The 20,813-nt window shown below is 32.6% G+C and overlaps 2 pseudogenes across 1 annotated transcript; one reads left to right on the top strand and one right to left on the bottom strand.

Annotated features, from left to right (window-relative positions):
- Window positions 1–2,218: 2,218 nt before the first annotated feature.
- Window positions 2,219–12,311, bottom strand: LOC143556865 (alpha-dioxygenase 1-like; annotated as a pseudogene). The gene is made up of 7 exons (XR_013139456.1): window positions 12,144–12,311; window positions 3,872–3,954; window positions 3,548–3,775; window positions 3,259–3,450; window positions 2,724–3,159; window positions 2,615–2,640; window positions 2,219–2,227 (listed from the first exon to the last, which is right to left on the bottom strand). The product of XR_013139456.1 is annotated as an alpha-dioxygenase 1-like (transcript).
- Window positions 12,312–18,073: 5,762 nt separating this feature from the next.
- Window positions 18,074–20,231, top strand: LOC143556868 (zinc finger BED domain-containing protein RICESLEEPER 2-like; annotated as a pseudogene).
- Window positions 20,232–20,813: the final 582 nt, after the last annotated feature.

Below are 20,813 nucleotides of genomic sequence, written 5' to 3' on the forward strand. Positions count from 1 at the left end.
AGTCAAACCTCTACAATCTTTTCAGTGGTTAAACGGTAAACCTCGTTAATAACGAACTTTGTCATTCTATCTTGAACTTGGTTCGTGTTGTAACGAAATAGTGTACCATCTTTATCCAAGTCCACTTGGTCGGTTACGCGAATGCCTTTCAAGGCCTTGCAAAATGGCTTCTCGATGGGCTTTCTCAAAGTCGAGTTGGAATAGTGCTTTAAGAAAGTTCCACAAAGTTTGCAACGAGCCTTTTGATCACCTTCGATAGGGATAACCAAATCCCAATTCTTCCATACTTCTTTGTTACGGGTATGGTCGACGACCGCAAGAACTCGTGGGTCATCTTGAGCACGAACCGGTTTAATAAAAGCGTTCTTGTTAACCTTGTTGTTAGTATTTTTGGTAGGTGTCATAATATTATTGAATCTGATTGTCGGGTTTGTTAAACGAGAAGTACTTTAGATTATTTTTGAGCTTGGTGGTGAAACAATGGGTGAAAAACAATTTATATAAAGGATTTGGACAAGAAAAACCGGTTCCAACGGCTATATTACCGTTGGAACCGGTTACAATGGCTATTTTTCTCTCAGAAACCGGTTCCAACGGCTATATTACCGTTGGAACCAGTTCCAACGGCTACTTTCTGACCTGCTGTAAAATACCCGACGGAACCGGTTATTCCGGGTAGGAACCGGAACCGGTTCCAAAATGGAACTGGGTACGACCGATTGGGGATATAAATATGTGTAACCGGGTACGGATTTCGGGTATATAAATACCCAAACCGGGTATTAGGACCACCGGGTGCGAACTGGAACCGGTTCCGGGTCGGGTACACCGGTTCGGGTCCGGAACCGGTTTTTTTGTGCACGTCTAGTTGGTACGAATCCCTAGTCTCTCTATTACCTAAGCATATGTTTTTTTTAGAACGAACAACTAAGTAACGTCAGGTACTCCGTACGCGGCCCCCATTGGCTAAAGGTAGCTCGAGCCGGCCACGAGTTTCGATGGACGGAGCTCCTAGCGGTCCACCTATTGAGGGATTACCCGGATAAAGCCCACCCCCACGCCCGTCAAACGGCACGACAACAAGGAGCCGGTAGAACCGGGTGAGATCAAGATTCGAACCCTGACAAGCCAAGGTCATCTGTCATATGTTAAAGCAGAAAACCCGAAAATTAAAAACCGAATTAAAAAAAATAAAAAATGGGTTTTAACGGTATCTGAATTAACATCTCTTTTTTAAGTTTTACCTAAGCATTTGTAACTTGTGTACGACCCGATTTGGGAAATAATATGAGGAACCGAGTAGGACTTTCGGGTATATAAATACCCAAACCGAGTACGACCTGGTTCTGGGTCGGGTCCACCGGTTATTTTGTGCACGTCTACTTGTGTGGAAAAAAACTGAAAATTGAAAAAAAAAATCGAAAAACATGTATTTACAAAAAAAAAGAACCATATTGTGAATCAGTTCTTCAGCATATCTGAATGTCAAATCATGATCAACTAGGACAGAAATAAAGAATTGGGCCGAACTCTTCTTTGGTGTCAAGGTAATCGCGATGAATGGTCATTCGGGAAAATGCTAGAAGATTGAGATTTAACAATTCGATTTTTTGGCTAGGATATTAGTTATAAATATTTTAGAATTTGGTTTGTTCAGTTTAACCAATTTATCCAAATAACTATGATATATATATATATATATAGGGGAGAGATATTTTGAGAACCTTGATGAGTTGTAAGAACTTTAAGAACTCAATATGGACCACATTTAATTAAATGAGTATTAAATATGTGGCTGAGAATAAATCTGATTAAAAATTAATCAGGAGAGAGAATAAATATTTTTGATGATTACACAAGTTTAAATGTTAGTTACACATGTGTAATAAGTTGATTCGGTGTGTAAAAAAACACTGCAAATTTTTTTTACGTTACTTACACTTACGTATTACATATGTGTAAAAACAAATTCAAGAAAAAAAAATTGTTATGATGAGTTCTTTCGAGTTCTTATAACTCAAAGTGGTTCTCAAAAGAAATCAGACATATATATATATATATATATACTAGTAGAAGAGCCCGCGTGTTGCGGCGGGTAATGCAACGTGGATTCATTTTGTTGTTTATAGTTGTTCAAACCACTATTCGATATTATAAAAAAACCCCGGGTCGTAATTATAAAAAAAATCAGTAGTGACTCAGGAGAAAAAAAGCTTACCTACAAATCCTAAAAATAAAAATATATGTTGTAATATATAAAGTTTGTAGCATAAACCACTATTCGATAATTCCAATATGTGTTGTAATACATTTGCAACAGACATCAAAATTCATGATATTTATAACAAATCATTTAACCAACTTTCATCATTAAAAAGTTAATTCATGGATTTTTTACCATAAGAATTATAAATTAATACGTGTATACAAATATCTGTAAATGGATCTATTATGAACACCTCTCCCAACCAATGTTGTAATTTGACGTTAAAAAAAATGTTATAATTTGAACATATATAATTTATTTCATAAAATAAAATACAATACAGCTTCTTATTCTTTTAGGCCATAAGAAACTTAAATAATGCATACATAACAAAATCAAAAATATTACATAAGGCAGCCCAATAAGTGCAACACCTAATACATACAAACTAAAATTTTAACAGTTTCATCTATCAATGCATTATCAACGGGGGGGGGGGGGGGGGGGGGGTGGGGACGGAAATAAATCGGTATGTAGTTATGTGGTTGCGATGCAGTACCCACACCAAAAAGGCACTCGTTGAATTCATCCATGTACCGGTCATCTCTGGAAAGTGTGGGTCCAACACATCCTTCAGACTCTCGGTTGTGTTCACCCATTCAAACCCTTTTTTGGTGTACACATCTTCGTTAAAATTGCTAGTGAAGGATCTATCTGCTTGGAGTCTCCTTGATGCCATGGTTAGAAAGATTATAAAAGTTGTCTCGCTAATGGCGAACCCCCTTTGATGTTTTTCTCAGCCATCATTCCTACCAACAGATCAAGTTGTTCGACATCATCACCATGCACTTCACGTAATGTGGCAATAGCTTCTTCATCCTCAGTTAGATCTTCCCAACTGGCGACTGGGATCAACAAAAGTGATCTACGGAACTCAAAAGTGATCAACAAAACTGCATCAAAATATCATTATATATAGGTTAGGATCAATGATCATATATACACTTACAAACATTCGTTACTGAAAAACAGAAGAGAAAGAAAATGCTTACTATCGAGTGATGCTAAGTCGATGTGGTCTCCCATCCACATTTTGTGGGACAATGTCCCTTAGCCAGACTGGATAGTTAAACAACTCAAGCGCCCCACACGCTTGATGTCCCATTGATACCATTTGTGCTTTAAATCCAATTTCTAACAGTTTGTTCTCTACATTGTTCCCAATCAAATCAATCATGTTAACACTGCATGTAAATACATAATTATCAACATGCATTACTCAATAAACCTTCATGACTATACATAAAAAAGGACAAATGTATTTGGGTGTGAAGCTAGTACCTTCTAGCAATTTTAGGGGACTTGTTTGGGCCTGGTGCAGACTTGACATCCCTAATGATGAGTTCATCAGGCAAGAGAGAATGCATTCTGTAAACACTTGTAAACTCTTCGGTTAACGAGTAGGGAACGCCATGATTATTGGGTTTGTTTAACCCTACAAGACCTCCCAAAATAGGTCCTCCAGCATGCCCAAATGTATCATTAAATCTTTTACCCAATATTCCATACCTGAATGTATCAAATTTCAACAAAGTATTACTAATAGTACTAACATAAAACCAGATTTATTGGCTGGTTAAATAAAATAATAAGTATTTTAGTTACCTGTTAGCTCTCATTCCAGCTTTAAGCATGTCAGTTTTGAGAAGGTCAATGGTGTGGATCTTTGCGATCACCGCAGAAGTTCCCTATGCTATGTCCAAATTTCAGTCTTCTGGTAAACGAACACGTCCATTTTCTTAATGAAAGAACATGAATAAGAAAACCACACATTCATTTATTTGTTGAGTTCGATCGCCCGTCCTTTTAACTTAAAAGGAACAAACCCGAACATGGCTCATTTATGTTCGTTCAATTCATTTACATGCCTAGCACAAAGCATATATGATAATTTAATGAATTACCTTTGACCCGATTTCCACCTTTCCCTGACCAGTATCCAGGGTCTAAAAAGTAAGCAAAGCCGGTTTTTTATCGCCCGTTGAGTTGGAGAACATATAAAGTAGATGACCAAGGCAACCCACAAAAAAAATGTTGCTAGGAGCCATTATATAGTTATCATTCTACCAAAAAGACAGAATACCTTACATTGGTCAGCTTCAAATAAGAGAAAGAGTATACTATGACACATAAAAAACCATATAAATGCATACCAATGTTACCAAACAGTCAGTGTCATTTGATGCCTTCCCTTTACTGGCCAGTTAATACCCAAATAAGAGAAAGAGTATACTATGGCACGTAAAAAAACATATAAATGCATACCAATGTTACTAAACAGTCGGTGTCATTTGATGCCTTCCCTTTACTGGCCAATTAACACCCAGGCGTTGAGGAGTGGATGTGGCATCATAAAGCATTTTAAGGGCTTTAGCAAGAAGATGATATGGGTAAAAATATCATATTGTCCTATACGTGTCGGAGTAGCTGTCACCTTAAGAAAATCCAAATATGCAAAAATGTGAAGAACTGAGTATCCATGAACATATGCATAAAAAAACTTGTTAACAATCGAATTAGAAAACTTCAATACATAAAACTCTTAATTATTGAAACCAGTAAAAACAATTTAGCCCTGTTCTACTACTTACTTGGCAGGTGTGATCATGGCGCTTGGCATATCAGTCACCTTTGTTTCTGATCATCATCATGATAGGTCCCTTAAAATTGAAACCTGCATATTTTGAAAATTATTAACTTCATTCATTAACACAAGAATTCAACATCAAAATAGACAAAAAAAATTGTGAACAAAATTCATATTTAACTCACTAAATGATCAAATCAGCCATATCAATAAGCAAAAAAGTAACCAATTTTCTATAATCCTATTTCAAACACAAAACTTTAGCCTAATTTCAAAAATAAACGAAAATCAAGTTTGCATACCTATCGTTTATTTTGCTCAGCCCACACTATTTGGTCTCAAATGCCTTGAAAGATCGTCCTTGTGTCCATCTACATTAAGTGTAAAAGTTCAATTTCACATTCAGTGATAATCACAACCTTTATCTGAATCCAATTATAGATGAGAAGATATTTGATTTGAGGGCGAGAGGAAGCATACACATAAAGGTGCCGATGTTACTGATTTTCCTTTTGATGCGGCTAGGGTTTAGAGCGAGATAGCTGAGGCAGAGAATTAGGGTTACAGTGGGGGTATAGATAACAAGCAACAATTGTAACGGAATACGGTTGTTATCAATGGAGAATTGATAATGGATATGAATGAAGAATTGATGGGAGGACTGTTACAATCGACAGTGTAAGAGTCGCCGGAGTATTGGAGAGCAATCATTTTTTTCCGGTGGTCGGATAATGAGGGTAATAAATACCTCGGCGTCTCATGAAAGAGAAATTGGGTATATATTAGCTTTTATGTTTTTTTTTATTATTATTTGTATTTTTCTTTGTTCACGGGTCATGTTTATGGTGTTGAATTTTGACACTACAATAGACTGAAAATTTAATTAATTAACATCTACATATACTGAACATTTGAATATATAAAGATTATTAATCTATCCATCTATAATTTATATAAACGAAACCTTTAAAAGTTCTCTGGTTGCTCCTTAAATTCTCTCAAGCCATCAGATTGTAATATTTGTAAATGGAGGCTTCTCATACATTTGACCCGAATTCACGGGTACGGGTCTCACCAAATCCAGATATTCCTTAAACAGGTTATAACATCTCATTAAATTAAAATTAATATCATCAAATATTTGATATGAAAATCATATAAAATAGGGATATTCTAAAAAAATAATTGATATATTTAAAAAAAGATATTTATTATTTATAATTAAAAAAAATTTATAGTTAAAAAAAGCGGGTCATGGGTCTCACCAAACCCAAATAGCTTTTAAACCGGGTTATAACATCTTATTTATTTGTGAAACACTTGTATCATAAGTATATTATTAACTTCTGTACAATAAATAAAATTAAAATCCAAAAAATATATAAATATTATAAACGAATAATGAAAACAACCCCGTAATACGAGAGAAAAAACTAGAAAAGATTTCAAATTTGAATAAACTGATCCGAAATTCAAACGATTAGCACCCTACAGATTTTTTTGTAGGTGCTTTAATATTCTAGATTATAGGAGCTCAATATTATCAGCTAAAAACGTTACTTTAAGATTGTTCCATGTTTTAAGATAATGTATTTGTGGGAGGCTCTAGTAATAATATGTGAAAGATTGTTCCAAGATTTAAAATAGAGTAAAGTGTCATTTTCGTTTTTGTGGTTTGGCAAATAATGCGAATAGCCCAAAAACTTTATTTTTTGTATATGGACCATCCACGTTTCCCAGTTCTTGCCAATTACATCCAAATCAATAACCCCGTTAAATTTAATTGTTATGTCAGGGGTAGACATGTCTTTTCACCCTTTATTTATTATAATACTTATTTTATTGAACTGAGGTTTTCGTCCTTGTATTTTGTCAAATTCTGCGGTTTTAGTCCAATACTTACAAGTTTGCAATATCCGTATTTGTAGTTTCATTTCACTTGTAATCAAACTCGAATTTATTAACTTCGTTAATTTTGGTTGTTAACCTATTTTCATGCCTCTCACGTGACAACCAGTTTTGTCGTTTCTCTCCCCAAATAAACTTCAGTCCTAATTCGCAAGTCCCCTCATGTGAGGGGCTGGGTGTATTTGGGGAAAAGGAAAAAAAACAATGAACAAAAATGCCCCTCATGTGAAGGGTTCAACGACCATACTTAACGATATTAGGGAATTCAGGTTTAATTGCTAGTGAAATGAAACCATGGGGGAAAAATTGTATATTTGAAACTACTGGATTAAAACTGCATATTTGGACAAACTAGAGGGACGAAACCGCAGTTCACTAAAATAAGTATTATAATAAAGAAAGGATGAAAAGACACGTCTACCCTTGACTTAACGATTAAATTTAACGGGGTTAGTGATTTGGAATCTAATTGGCAAGAACTGAGAAACGTGGAGGGTCCAAATGCAATAAATAAACTTTTTGTACTAAATTCACATTATTTACCAAACCAAAAGGACGAAAACGGAACTTTACTCTTTAAAATATGGGAAAATTCCCTAAATGGTCCATTTAAAGAGAGAGAATTTAAATGATCCGTTAATAATCAATATTCCCAAAATGGACCAACAAATTTGGACTGAAGCGACAAGATTTAAAAAGATTTGAATCTCGTCTGCTCCGTCCAGTTTAAAGCAAATATGTCTTTCACATCAAAATTTAAAGTGAATTCGTCTTTCCTGTCCAAATTTTAAATAATTTCGTCTTTCCAGTCCAAATTTTTAGAAACATTTTTTTTCTTTTTCTCTAACACTTTTTCTCTCTCCTTCAACCTCTTTCTTCTTCTTCTTCTTCTTCTTCTTCATCTCCATCGATTTCTAGCTTTCGACTTGTCTGAGGAGAAAGATTTCGATAAACACGGAGTGACTTCTTCGTCAATTTCATCATCTTCATCATTGTTACGGAAAACATAGTACTCCCTCCGTCTCATTTTAAATGTCAATTTTTTCATTTTTGGTTGTCCTAATTTAAATGTCATTTCTATACATATAAATTCAATTTTCAATTGTGCCCTTACTATTACATATACTAAATTCAATTTCAATTATGCCATAATAACTTAAAGGACATTATTGTCATTTTATAGCTCATAAAATAAAATGAGCAAACATTTCTTAATTTGTGTGTTTTGGGTCCCATGACATTTAAAATGGGACGGAGGGAGTAATAATTATCGATCAACGACGAGAAATCTTAGAACTTGACCATTTTTCATTAATGGGTTATTTTTATTACCGGTGATGAAGAAGAAAGATGATGATGATGAGGAAAAAAAAATTCTAAAAGTTTGGACTGAAAAGACGAGATTATTTAAAATTTGGACGAGAAAGACGAGATTATTTAAATTTTGGACGGAAAAGACGGGATTCACTTTAAATCTGGACGAAGCAGACGAGATTCATATATTTATGAATCCCGTCGCTCCAGTCCATATTTGTTGGTCTATTTTAAAAGTATTAATTATTAATGGATCATTTAAATTTCCTCTTTTTAAATGAATCATTTAGAAAATTTTCCAAGAAAATATTAATGGGCCTTTTGTTTACTTGTGACTATAACCCTATACTGCTAACACACACTGCACGCTGCACGCTGCACACTATGATATTAGTGGGCCTTGTGTGTTCTTTTTCTTAATTTTACATGACTTTAACAGAAAATAAAGTAATTAGTTGCGACTTGTGACATAATTTTTTGAGCGTAACATTTTTTTTCCGTTTATGTTATTTCATTTCTTCATATGAAAAGATTATAATTCCTAATTTTTCATAATGACAATTAGATCTTTTATCCATTAAACTAGTATAATTAATAGGTTTTTAATATGGTAAAAAAATTGGCGATGTAAATTTTGGTTGTGATGAGTCGATGATCAAACCGTAATCAGTAGGTTCGAGACTTGGTATAATGACAATAGGGTGTGGACAACTTTTGTGATCTCTTACTACATAAAAGTCATGGGGCCACACCTCTGATAATGGGAGCAAGCTAGCGAAAACATGGAGAATAAAAATCAAAATGATACTCCCATGATGTTTAGTTAGTTACCCCATCTTTCGTAAATTAACGTACATTGATTTATTATTCTACGTTGTGTTATCAATAGGCTGTATCTTAGGTTTTCTCACTTTCTACTCTCTTTCCCTTTCACTTGTGTAGTTGTGTGTGGTTTCTATGGATTGTACTTATTCGCTTTCTTGAATTTTTAAATGGCGATATATGCATTATTATATTATCCGCTTTTTTTGGAATTTTGGAATTATTATATTATATTGTGGTAAACTCTTCTATAATTTTTGAATGTTCAGTTCAAACACAAAACTAAACTTATGTTACAGTCATTACTAGATTTAATACCTTTTGGTTACAAAATGGGTACACAAGAAAGTTGGTTGACAAATGACAATCAGGCTTTTGTCTTTGTGGACCTTGCCATTTGTTTTTGCTTTAATCTTTAATTAAGCGCGTTGACGAGTTAATGTTGAAGGCTGAAGTTTCCATTGTCTAAAATTCCCGGAATACATTACTAGTAAGTTGGACTAAATGTATCCCTCTCTTTCTAAACATACTCTCCTTACAAACTTTCATTTTTTTAACAGTTTTAACTTTTAATTGATATATTAGTCCCTCAAATATTTTTTTATTTTATTTTATAGTCATTTTTAAATTTTTAGATATAGAATTATTGAATATATATTTTTTGTCTTTTAATGGTTTTTTTATATTATTATTATTATTATTATTATTATTATTTCAAATATTATTCTCTACCGACGTGACATATCGTAGCAACGTAAAATAATAATAATAATAATAATAATAATAATAATAATAATACAAAGATTAAAAGAAGTAAACATTAGAAATGGTGTTGCTTAACGTACCTTCTTTCCTTCATTTTTACTAAACGTACCTCCTCCCTCAAGTTTTAAATTAATACGATTTAAACATTTATGTTATTCTTTGTCATTTTGTCATCTTTTATTATCATTAATAATTGAAAGAAATTTTTTTATTATTATTATTATTTAAGTAGATTTTTTTTTCTTTTTTTTTTTTTTTTTCATATTATAACTTTTTTTTGTTTTTTAAATAACAAAAATTGTTTATTTAAAACGTATTTTTTTAAATTAACAAGAAAAAAACATTTTTTTTCTATAAGTGTTTTTTAAAATAATTTTTAGAGGCAACTTACTTTAAAAAAGAAACATATTTTTTTTCATCAATAAAATAGATTAAACAACATAAGAGTTGATCAACAAGTAAGTTTTTTTCTCATGTGACATTAATTTTATGTACTCAAACCTATCAAAAAAATATTTAAATGATCTTTTTGTTGGGATGAGGCATATGATAAGATAAATATAAACAAAACGTTTTGTCATTTTCATAAAGGCGTTATATCATTATTTTTTAAACACATTTTATAATGATATTAAATATTATTATTTTGATAAAGAAAAATTAACACAAAAAGATAGAAAATGAAAAAATAAAAAATAAATAAACTTTATAGTATTTGATTTGATATTTTAAAGGAGACTTGAAATGACTAAAAAATTAGAGGGTAGTAATATGTCAAATAAAATTGTTAAAGGAACTAAAAGTCTAAGGGAGGGGTATGACAAGTACATAAGGGGGTACGTTTAGCCTAACCCATTAGGAAAATTATATTGTTTTTTTATTTGATAAATTAAATAAAGACTAGACTATTAAGTAAAAAAGGAATCTTTTAAGGGAATAATATGTAACTGATAATTGTTAAATGAATGTAGTAATTTAAGTAAGGGTCAGGCTAAACGTATCCCTCTGGTTGCTTGTCAAACCCCCCCCCCCCCTTCTTGAAAAAACCAACTTTCATATTACCTATTGAAATCATATAATTAACATATTAGCACAAAATTAAAGATTTCAGATTATTTTTTTTACAAGTTGCGTTTTCTTTTTATGATTTCGGGTTTCGGGTTTCGGTTTGTAGGGTTTGGGTTTAGGGTTTAGGTTTTAGGTTTTTGGGTTTAGGGTTTCGGGTTTAGGGTTTAGGGTTTCGGTTTTAGGGTTCGGGTTTAGGGTTTGGGTTTACGGCTTCGGGTTCGGGTTCGGGTTTAGGGTTTCAGGCTTATTTTGTGAAAGATAAAGAGGTAAAATAAGGATATTATAAATCTATATACTATTATAATTCAAAAAAATATATTATAAATATTTACAATATTAATACTAAAAAAATAAATTAATAGTAATACGTGATAGTTTTTAATTTGATATATGTAGTGGAGATTATCAAGTGAAAAAAAAAATTGTAGGGACTAATATGTATATAAATAATGTTAAGAGCTAATAGTAATTAATGTAATAAGTTTAGGGGGTGGTATATTTAGTAAAAATGGTGTAGTGGGGGGGTACATATAACAACACCCTTTAAGTAAATCAGTAAACATAGTTGAAAATGGGGTACATTTAGAAACACTTATTTAAAATATTCAATTTTTTAAAACTTTTTAAAACCGGTACATAATGGCCGGTTAAATCGGTTATATCGGATTTTGGTAAGGCAACCGGTATCTAGAACCATGTATTTTTGGACGGTTTTGCTAGAACATCGTACCGCCGATTATTAAAAAAAATCGGTTTAAACCTGCAAACCGTTTTTATACCCAAGAGATTTTTAATATTTTTTGCGGCCAATATTTTTAAAAATGACCCTGATGTAGCAGACAAAATGGAAATGAGTAAACGATGTTTGTTAATAAACTAATTTTGTATCCTACAAATCCAAGGTTGGTTTCGTATACACAGTATAACCTTATCATTTGACTCGATCGTTGTTCATGTGACGCTCAATGTTTACTAATGTACTTTTGAGTTGAAGTTGTTTTTATATGAAATTACAGAATAAACTATTCAACGGTTGAACCTTGCGGTACATTCCCGTTCAACTGTTTATACCATTTTTTAACCGAATTCAATACGAGTAGAAACCGGTTTCTAAAACATTGCTCATAACTAATAATAATAATAATAATAATAATAATAATAATAATAAGACAAAATAGCAAAACACGTCCTTTATGCTTGATCGTTTTCAGTGGGCGTTCTTTAGCAAAAGAAATGGCCAAATGCATACTTCATGTTTCAAATATCGTTCATGTTACGTCCTTTGGTTCTAACACAATTAATTTTTCACGTTAAATATAGTCACGTGCAAGGCACATGAGGATAATATTATAAAGTCACATATTTATTTATTAATTAAAACTAAAAGATATTAAAATATATATATAAACCTACCTCTCTATCTCTCAAATATCCAAAACCGGCACCACCAACCAACCCAACCTTGTTTACTCCTTTGCCGCCCACCATCTTCATCTCCACCATTCTCGTCTTCTCTCTCTCAAAGACCCAAAACACATGTCTCCGGTGAGCACTGCCAGCGTCAACGGCCACCACCGCCATCGTTAACCGTTGCCGCTGTCGCACCCCAAAAACCTTAATTTAAAAAGCAGAAGACTTTGACCAAGTCCTTCGGGTGGTGATAGACGTCGTTTCAGCCAGTCACATTTTAGTGTACATTTCAAACGAAGATTGAACTTTATTCAACCATTAGAGTTATTACACGTGTCATATTACATGACTTTTATTCAAATTACAAGTTCAACATTATTCATTCAAACACACGTCACTATTTTTCTGCACCCTTCGCGCAGCTTCCATACTTCATTTAATTACCTAAAAAACATATTAAAATAACGGTCAACACAATGTGTTGGTGAGTTTCCCTTTATAATTAAAATAGTCTCTATATATATATATATATATGAATCGAAAACACATCCATATAATGATCTTCTGTCATTATATCTGATATCAATTCGTGTGTAATCATCACTACACCCCGAATTATATCCATAACATCCCATGTATAATGGCTTACCACCATTATAACACCAAACTGTGTGCAATGATCTACCGTCATTACATCACAAAAACAATAGACATTTTACTTCTTAAACAAATCATGCTGTTGTAGACGAGCAAAGAATACAACATTACGTATGACTATCGTCATTGATAACACGATACATACAGACTCAAATTATACCCACTTTTAACCCAACGAGATTGGAAGTGGGGGGCGTCACCCCGATGTATCTACCCATATTTCTGTGCCTCTTTCTAGGGTTAACCATTATTTAGCCAACTAGACTCATCCCGGGTTTGATACAATTTGTAAATTAAAATGCCTTTACATTATCAAATAAATTCCATATGAAATGAAGAATATGCTTTTCCCCCAAAACACAATTAAATATCGATTAAAACAGTTTCAGTTGAAAACGAAGGTGGGTTCGATAAAGAAACTCACGGCTTGTAGCTTTTCATTCCAAAATCCTGTGTCCTATATTAGTACACGTTTTGTTAATAAAAACTTGGTTTTAGTTTTTATATAAAGCCCTTTTTAGTTTATTAATCCTAGTTTTAGTGTTCACATAAGCACATAAGCAAATAAGCGAGTACACATAGTTCGTCTTTCCGTTAGCTATTATTTAAATAACTATGTCAAATAAATAACACTTAAAATATAAAATAATATTTTAAGTTTCAATTGTTGGAAAGTTTAAGAAAATATTAATTTTTTATTTTTCATAATACTTGTCGGTTTTATGTTTAAAATGAACCGTTTCGGCTTTTCGTGCAAAATGTAACTTTTAAATCATGAAAAGTACTTATTACATATATATTAGTCAAGTTATGAAGGTTACTTTGTAAAAATATATTATTTTCATTTTTGTTAATATTTTCTTAGAAATAGCAACTTTTTAACGTTTTCGTGTCGGTTTTCGCGACACGAACCGTTTAGGACTAAGTTTTGTTATCTTGTCCTCTTCTCATATATTATCTTATGTTATATATGAGTAATTTACAACTTTTGGGGATGTTCTAAAACAGTCCCTAAGAGTTGTGTCGGTTTGTTTTTCAACCATTTATTTTACCGACAAGTCAAATAATTTGAACAAGTCTACACTAATTATCTTATGAAATAATCACACATATAAATGACATATTATTCACCATAAATTGCAGTTTTGATCAAATCATTTCGCAAGACACGTTTAACCCAATTATTAAGTTTGTAGTTCATATTCTAAGTTTATTAATAATGTTACTAATCAAGTTTTGTTATTTTTATATGAACAAATATCATATTAATGCCTAAATGTCTAGGTTCAAATCATCATGTCATTTACGTATAAGCTCAAGTAGTTCATTAACCAATCAAGTTATGAATTTCCTAAGTGTTTAACTAACAACGTTCCCTATTATAGTAACTTTTAATTTTTGATAATTCTATCCAATTCAATCTTCTCACTTTGATTAAGTACAATTTTAAGTTTAATTCATTCAATTAGTTTGATAGGGTTTCATGCATCCTTAGTGTTCTATCCAATTTTGTTCTTTCAATTTATCATTCAACAAAGTTTTCTTATTTAGTAAGTTGTTTGCTAGTTTCATCAATGTGTTAACTAGTCCATCTTTTTAATCATGCATCCTATCTTAATTCAAGTATGCAATTCATCACATATCAAACACATTCATGCCAAGTATCCATATCAAAATCAAATATTCAACTTTTCATTAAATAAAGTTTCCTTAATTAGCAACTTTAACAATTTTTGTAAATCTTCAAGTATCAATTTATAGTTCCATGCTTTTACTAGCATATATCCTAATTCATTTTCTTTTTTGTTGTTCCATATCATTCCTTGATTCAATAATCCGTCCAAAATTCCCTAATTGATCCAAAACTAAAAATCCCTAAATTTACAATTATGAACATATCCTTGTTTTGTTTATCTCTAACAATAATTTTCCATTAATCTAAGTCATTAATACCAAGCTAATAATCAATAACCAATTTACATTTCATTCCAACAACAAACCTTAACATCAAGTCTTTCAAGTTCATCTCAAATATTCAAGAGATTAACAACACCCTAATATCAAACTTAACAGTCAATGTAGGATCTTTATGATGTATGTATGCATGTGTAAATGAGCTTAATCTTCCTTCTTACACATACATACATACCTACGGTCCATATATATACACACACAAATTATCCTTATTTTCATCTTTCAAGCTTCAAACAACCTCAAGAACAACAAACCTTATGCATCCATATCTAATAATCAATCAATCATAACTTTAAAACTTACTTGTTCTTTGAGGGTTTGAAAGATGAAGATATTGATTAGTGAGAGTGATGTTTCTCCTAGCTTCCTAATAGCTTAATCTTCTATCTCTTGATCTAAACCTCCATGTTTCTTGATCTTGACTAATATATGTGTGTGTGTGTGTTTTGAATGTGAGTATGTGTTGGTGTGTTTGTGATGTGTGTGTGGGCATGTATATATAGGATGATGAGCACATGGTTTTTCAAGTAAACCATGGGTTGGATACATGGTTTAACCATGGCTTGGAGACATGGTTTAAGTAAAAAAAAATGGGTAAATCAATGGGTGGTGTCACATGGGTTTGGGTTAGTGAGCAGGTGTTTAAACAATAATCTTAACTTCTCAGTTTAACTTCTAACGAATTTTAGCTAATCAAATGAATCCCGTTTCTAATAGTTTTTGTCAGACTTTGAACAAAATTGGAGTCTTGATAATACAAGCCTAAGAAACTAATTTTTGGAAATTGTTGACGTTGGGTCCTTACGGTGTCCTCTACCTGCTTTCAAACACTTATTTTCTAGTTTTTTGCAATTCAAACCTTCTAAAATTAAGTTTATACATTGTCTCGACTACTTTAATATGCATTTTATTTTTTTGAGATCATTTAGCCCCTTCAAGGATTTATTTACTTTTTGACTCCTTACCCGAGGGTATTCCACGTCAGCCTCGCTACGTGGCGATTTTTTGCACTTTTTGTTGACTTTGAAACATCTATATCACTAATAAAGAAGATTTTTTTTCATAATGACGAATTGTTATTGCTAATCGAGATTATATTAGTGAAAATTTTGGCAGATGTCACATTCTTCCTTCCTTTAAGAAATTTCGTTCCGAAATTTAGGAAGGTAGTACTCGAGTCTGATCTTACCAGAGATAGATGAAGGTATATTCTTTTCATCTGTATACATTCTCAAGTGAACTTAGGACCAAGTCTTGAATTCTAACGAACTTTAATCAACTCGATTTAGTTTTGCCTAAGCTTCTGAATGTTCTTATTCATAACTTATGCATGTTCTTTTATGATGTCCATCCGGAATCGTGTTGATTAATGATATGTCAGATAGGCATTTCCTTAGATTAGATACGTCGCATGTGTTACATATTCTATTAACTGTCAGAGGTAATTTGAACCTACACACTATTGGACCAACTCTATTGGCGATTTTGAAAGAGTCCAATATAATGAAGACACAACTTCCCTCTAACTTAGCTTAGTAATGTGATGGTTGAAAAATTCTATTTCCCTGTAAGGCTCCCAATAGAGAAATTGTAACGCTGGAAGATAACTGCTTAAAGAAAATAAGCCAATGGTAGGCGAGTATTTCATAGATTCTTGGAGAGTTAACCCGATCCTTGACATAGAAAGCCATATTAGAGTTCAAATGCATCTGTAAATTCACAATTATGTTCCGGAACCATAATTGTCAATTTACCTTACAAGATTACTCTAGCGTTCTTTCCATTAGGAATCAATTCTCCATGTTATCTTTTTCCTAATGGTTAGGGAATGAACTAATTGTTTTGCTATTACCTAGAGAGTGTCATACTCACTTAGGTGTTTGTGGGATTTCGTTTATGAAATCTATGATGAATTGAGCATTTAGACTTATGCGTTCGCCTAATACTATTTCACATAAATTTTCATATCAAGGCATCTAAACTCTATTCAATCAGCTTAGATTTCTCTTTCTTCAGTGCCTTGAACATCTCTAATCCAAGTTGTAAGGCATGATTGTAACGTTAATCCCAACGTACATATATGTGAAGGCTTTTCTTTTCTACTCAATCATCAGCTACAATATTCATTTTTCCATCGTGGTAACAAATATTGCAATTGTAAGAATTGAGTAAGTCTACTTCCATGGGTTGTCTCATATTAAGCTCAATTTGATTTACGATACATAGAATACTCTTATGGTTGGTGTTGTCCATATACTCTGTTCCATAAAGAGGGCATCTTCAGGTCTTAAGAGTAAAAACGAGAACTCCTAGCTCTAAAAAGTGAGTTGTATAATGCACATTGAGTTATCATGATGCATAGACTATCATCTTTGGTCTTTCTGCATAAGCAGGCATACAAGACCTAAGCGCAAAACATCAAAATTACTACAAATCTATGTGCTCCTTCTGGGAGGGGCAAGATAGTGCATTACAAAATTTACAATTAGTGATTGAGAAGCTTCCTCTTATCTTATTGTTTTACACTTATATGTAGACCTTTCTTACTGATATATATGTCAACGAAATTGAATTTTCTAATTCTAGGGATCATACTTAGAGTTAAAAAGACTAACATGTCAATTAAAGATGTTATATATATATATATATATATAGGGTAGGGTTAATGTAAAAAACAATATTTTTGTGAGAAGAATAAGAATAAATTTAGGCCCTTGGATCTATGATCTAGTGGTTGAGATTGGTAGTTTCTAAATAATTGTATTGTTTCATATTTACATTGTATAGTGTCATATTTAGGTGGTTTGTTTTATTTTAAAGCTCTTCTAACACTTCTCACAAAACACTTGTTTTTTATTTGAACTCTTTTTTATATATATAAATAGTATTTTATCTAAAATTTTAAGAAGACTATAAAATGAAAAAAAAAGAGTTAAAAAGACTAACATGTCAATTAAAGATGTTAAAGGAAATAAAGTTTAATGATAGTATGTTTAGAAACTAATAGCAAGAAAGGGAGATACATTTAGTTTAACCTTTTAATTTATAATAGTTGCCCGTTTAAACGTGTTTACTTATTTTAATAGACTCAAATTTATCTGTCAACTAACTTTAAGGTTACTGAAATGAACCATATACAATTTGTTTTTTCACAAATAATCCCATTATTTAAAGAAGGCTTGTGTAATTTAAAGGCGCTAGTTCATTAAATAAAGTAAGAACCACTTTCGTAGAAGTTTTTCTTTTGTTAATATTTTTTACATGACTTTTGGTAGGTCAAGATTCAAGAATATTTGGCGAATATGTCAAGCAACACTGGTTTTGATCAACATAGTATAGGTGAGGAACGAGATGATGAAGTTAATTCAAATGATTCAAGTAAACGTTCTTATGTTTGGGACTACTTTGGTTGCGTAATGGTTGAACCTGATGGGACGAAGAAAGTAAGTTGTAAAGCGTGTGGACAGAAGTACAAGGTTGGTTCAAATTTGGTAACATCGAACTTAAAACGACATATCCCTAAGTGTTTTGATATTGATGAGCTAGGTCCACCAATAAAATATGCCCCTTTAGATCTAGATTTGTATAAAGAGAAGATAGCAATTTCAATCATCAAACATAACTACCCTTTTAGTTATGTTGAACATGAGGGAACACGAGATTTGCATAAATTCTTACATGCTGATGTGAAGGACATGACAAGAAACACTACAAAGTCGCATATCTTAAGAGTATATGATCGGGAGAAGATGATTCTTAAAGATAAATTACAAAGCATGACTAGTAGGATATGTTTGACTTCTGACTTATGGACTTCTCTCACGACAGACGGATATATGGCATTGATAGCTCATTATGTTGATGAGGATTGGGTTCTAAGAAAAAAGGTACTGAATTTTAGATTTATACCTCCTCCACACACTGGTTTCATCATAGCAGAGCACATGATCAACTTTTTAGCAGAATGGGGTATTGAGAAAAAGATTTTCACAGTAACACTAGATAATGCAAAGCATAATGATGTTTTAGTATCTTCTTTGAAAAGTCATTTGCGTTTGAATAACGTATTAGTGTGTGATGGTGATTATACTCATGTGCGTTGTTCTGCCCATGTATTAAATCTTGTTGTTCAAGCTGGAATTAAAGTAATTGAAGGAGCCATTGAAAAGGTTCGAGATTCGGTTAAGTATGTGAGAGGAAATGCTTCTAGGAAGTGTAAGTTCGCAGAATGCATCGAATTACTTTCATTACGGTGCGGTAAACATGTTCGTCAAGATATCGTAACGAGATGGAATTCTACGTATCTTATGCTTGATTGTGCATTGGCTTATCGTCGGGCTTATTCTCAGTTAGCACTAGTTGATTCCAATTTTAAGAGTAATCCATCAGAAGAGGAATAGGAAAGGGTGGAAGTAATCACAAAATTTTTGAAACCTTTCTATGATATCACTACTTTGTTTTCTGGAAGCTTATATCCGACTTCCAACTTATATTTTCATCAAGTGTGGAAAATTCAATTGCATATTGAAGAAGCAATTCGCAATACAGATGATGTTATTAGTAACATGGCAAAAGACATGAAAAAAAAGTTTGATAAATATTGGGAAAGTTATAGTATGGTGTTATCTTTTGCGGTTATTTTAGATCCACGGTACAAGGTTAAGCTTGTTGAGTATTGTTTCTCAAAACTTGACATGAAAGTTGAAGAGCGAAAAACGAAATTGAAGAGTATCGTTGATGGCATTCATAAGCTATTTATGGAGTATGATATTCAATCGGAGACAATGCCCGATTCTTCAAGACCCGAGAGTTCAAATGTTGGTGACAACACGTTGGACGAGTTGGAGGGATTTGACTCATTTGAAAGCCAATATAGAAATGATGTTAACAAAAAGTCTCAGTTAACATTGTACTTAGATGAACCTCAACTAGACAGAAAACAACCACTTGATGTTTTACGTATTGGAAGGATAATCAAGGAAGGTATCCAAAAGTGGCTCTAATGGCTCGTGATCTATTGAGCATCCCAATTACTACCGTTGCTTCCGAATCATCTTTTAGTATTGGAGGTCGGGTTTTGAGCAAGTATCGAACTTCACTTCTACCATCCAATGTCGAGGCGTTGCTATGCGCTCAAGATTGGTTGGATGTTTTACAAGGTATTAAAAGTTCATTCTTTTGCAACTAAATTTTATGAAATATCTTTATTAATACAGCACCTTTTATTTTTCACATATTTAGATGAAAACGAGATCGAGATGGAGGAACAACTTGCTGAAGACATTGAAGCGTTGATTCCGAGTTATAATAGTAGCAATTTTAGATTGACCGAGAGGTATTAAAACTGAATTCTCTTTGCAATTTATTTTTATTTTTGTATATGTTTATTAATATAACAACTTTCCTTTTTTACATATTTAGATGAAACGAGATCGAGATGGAGGAACAACTTGTGTTGACCAAAAATGCAACTTGTAGTAGGGTTTCTAGTTGTTTTGAATTGTTTAATGTCATCATTGTTATTTTGCATAAAGACATTGTGCAAATATGTGATCTTAAAGTACTTAAATGATGTTTTGGTTCGGAAATGTCATCATTGTTTACCTTGTTTGAAGTATTGGTTATGTAACTTGATGAAACGGACAAAAACGAGCAGAATTACTGATTTTTATTGCTGAATTGCTACAAAATTGGTCAAAACGTGCTGAAACAAGCTGAAAAACCGCTTAAACGAGCTGTTACGCGCTGAAACGAGCTGAAAAACCGCTTAAGCGAGCTGTTACGCGCTGAAACGAGCTGAAAAACCGCTTAAACGAGCTGTTACGCGCTGAAACGAGCTGAAAAACCGCTTAAGCGAGCTGTTACGTGCTGAAACAAACTGAAAAACCGCTCAAGCGAGCTGTTACGTGCTGAAACAAAATGAAAAACCGCTCAAGCGAGCTGTTACGTGTTGAAATGAACTGAAAAACCGCTCAAACGAGCTGTTACGCGCTGAAACGAACTGAAAAACCGCTCAAACGAGCTGTTACGCGCTGAAACGAA

Source organism: Bidens hawaiensis, unplaced genomic scaffold (assembly GCF_021521415.1).
Source record: "Bidens hawaiensis isolate Kalapana, Puna unplaced genomic scaffold, B.hawaiensis_p1.1 tig00018747_1, whole genome shotgun sequence".
In the NCBI taxonomy this organism is placed as follows: domain Eukaryota; kingdom Viridiplantae; phylum Streptophyta; class Magnoliopsida; order Asterales; family Asteraceae; genus Bidens; species Bidens hawaiensis.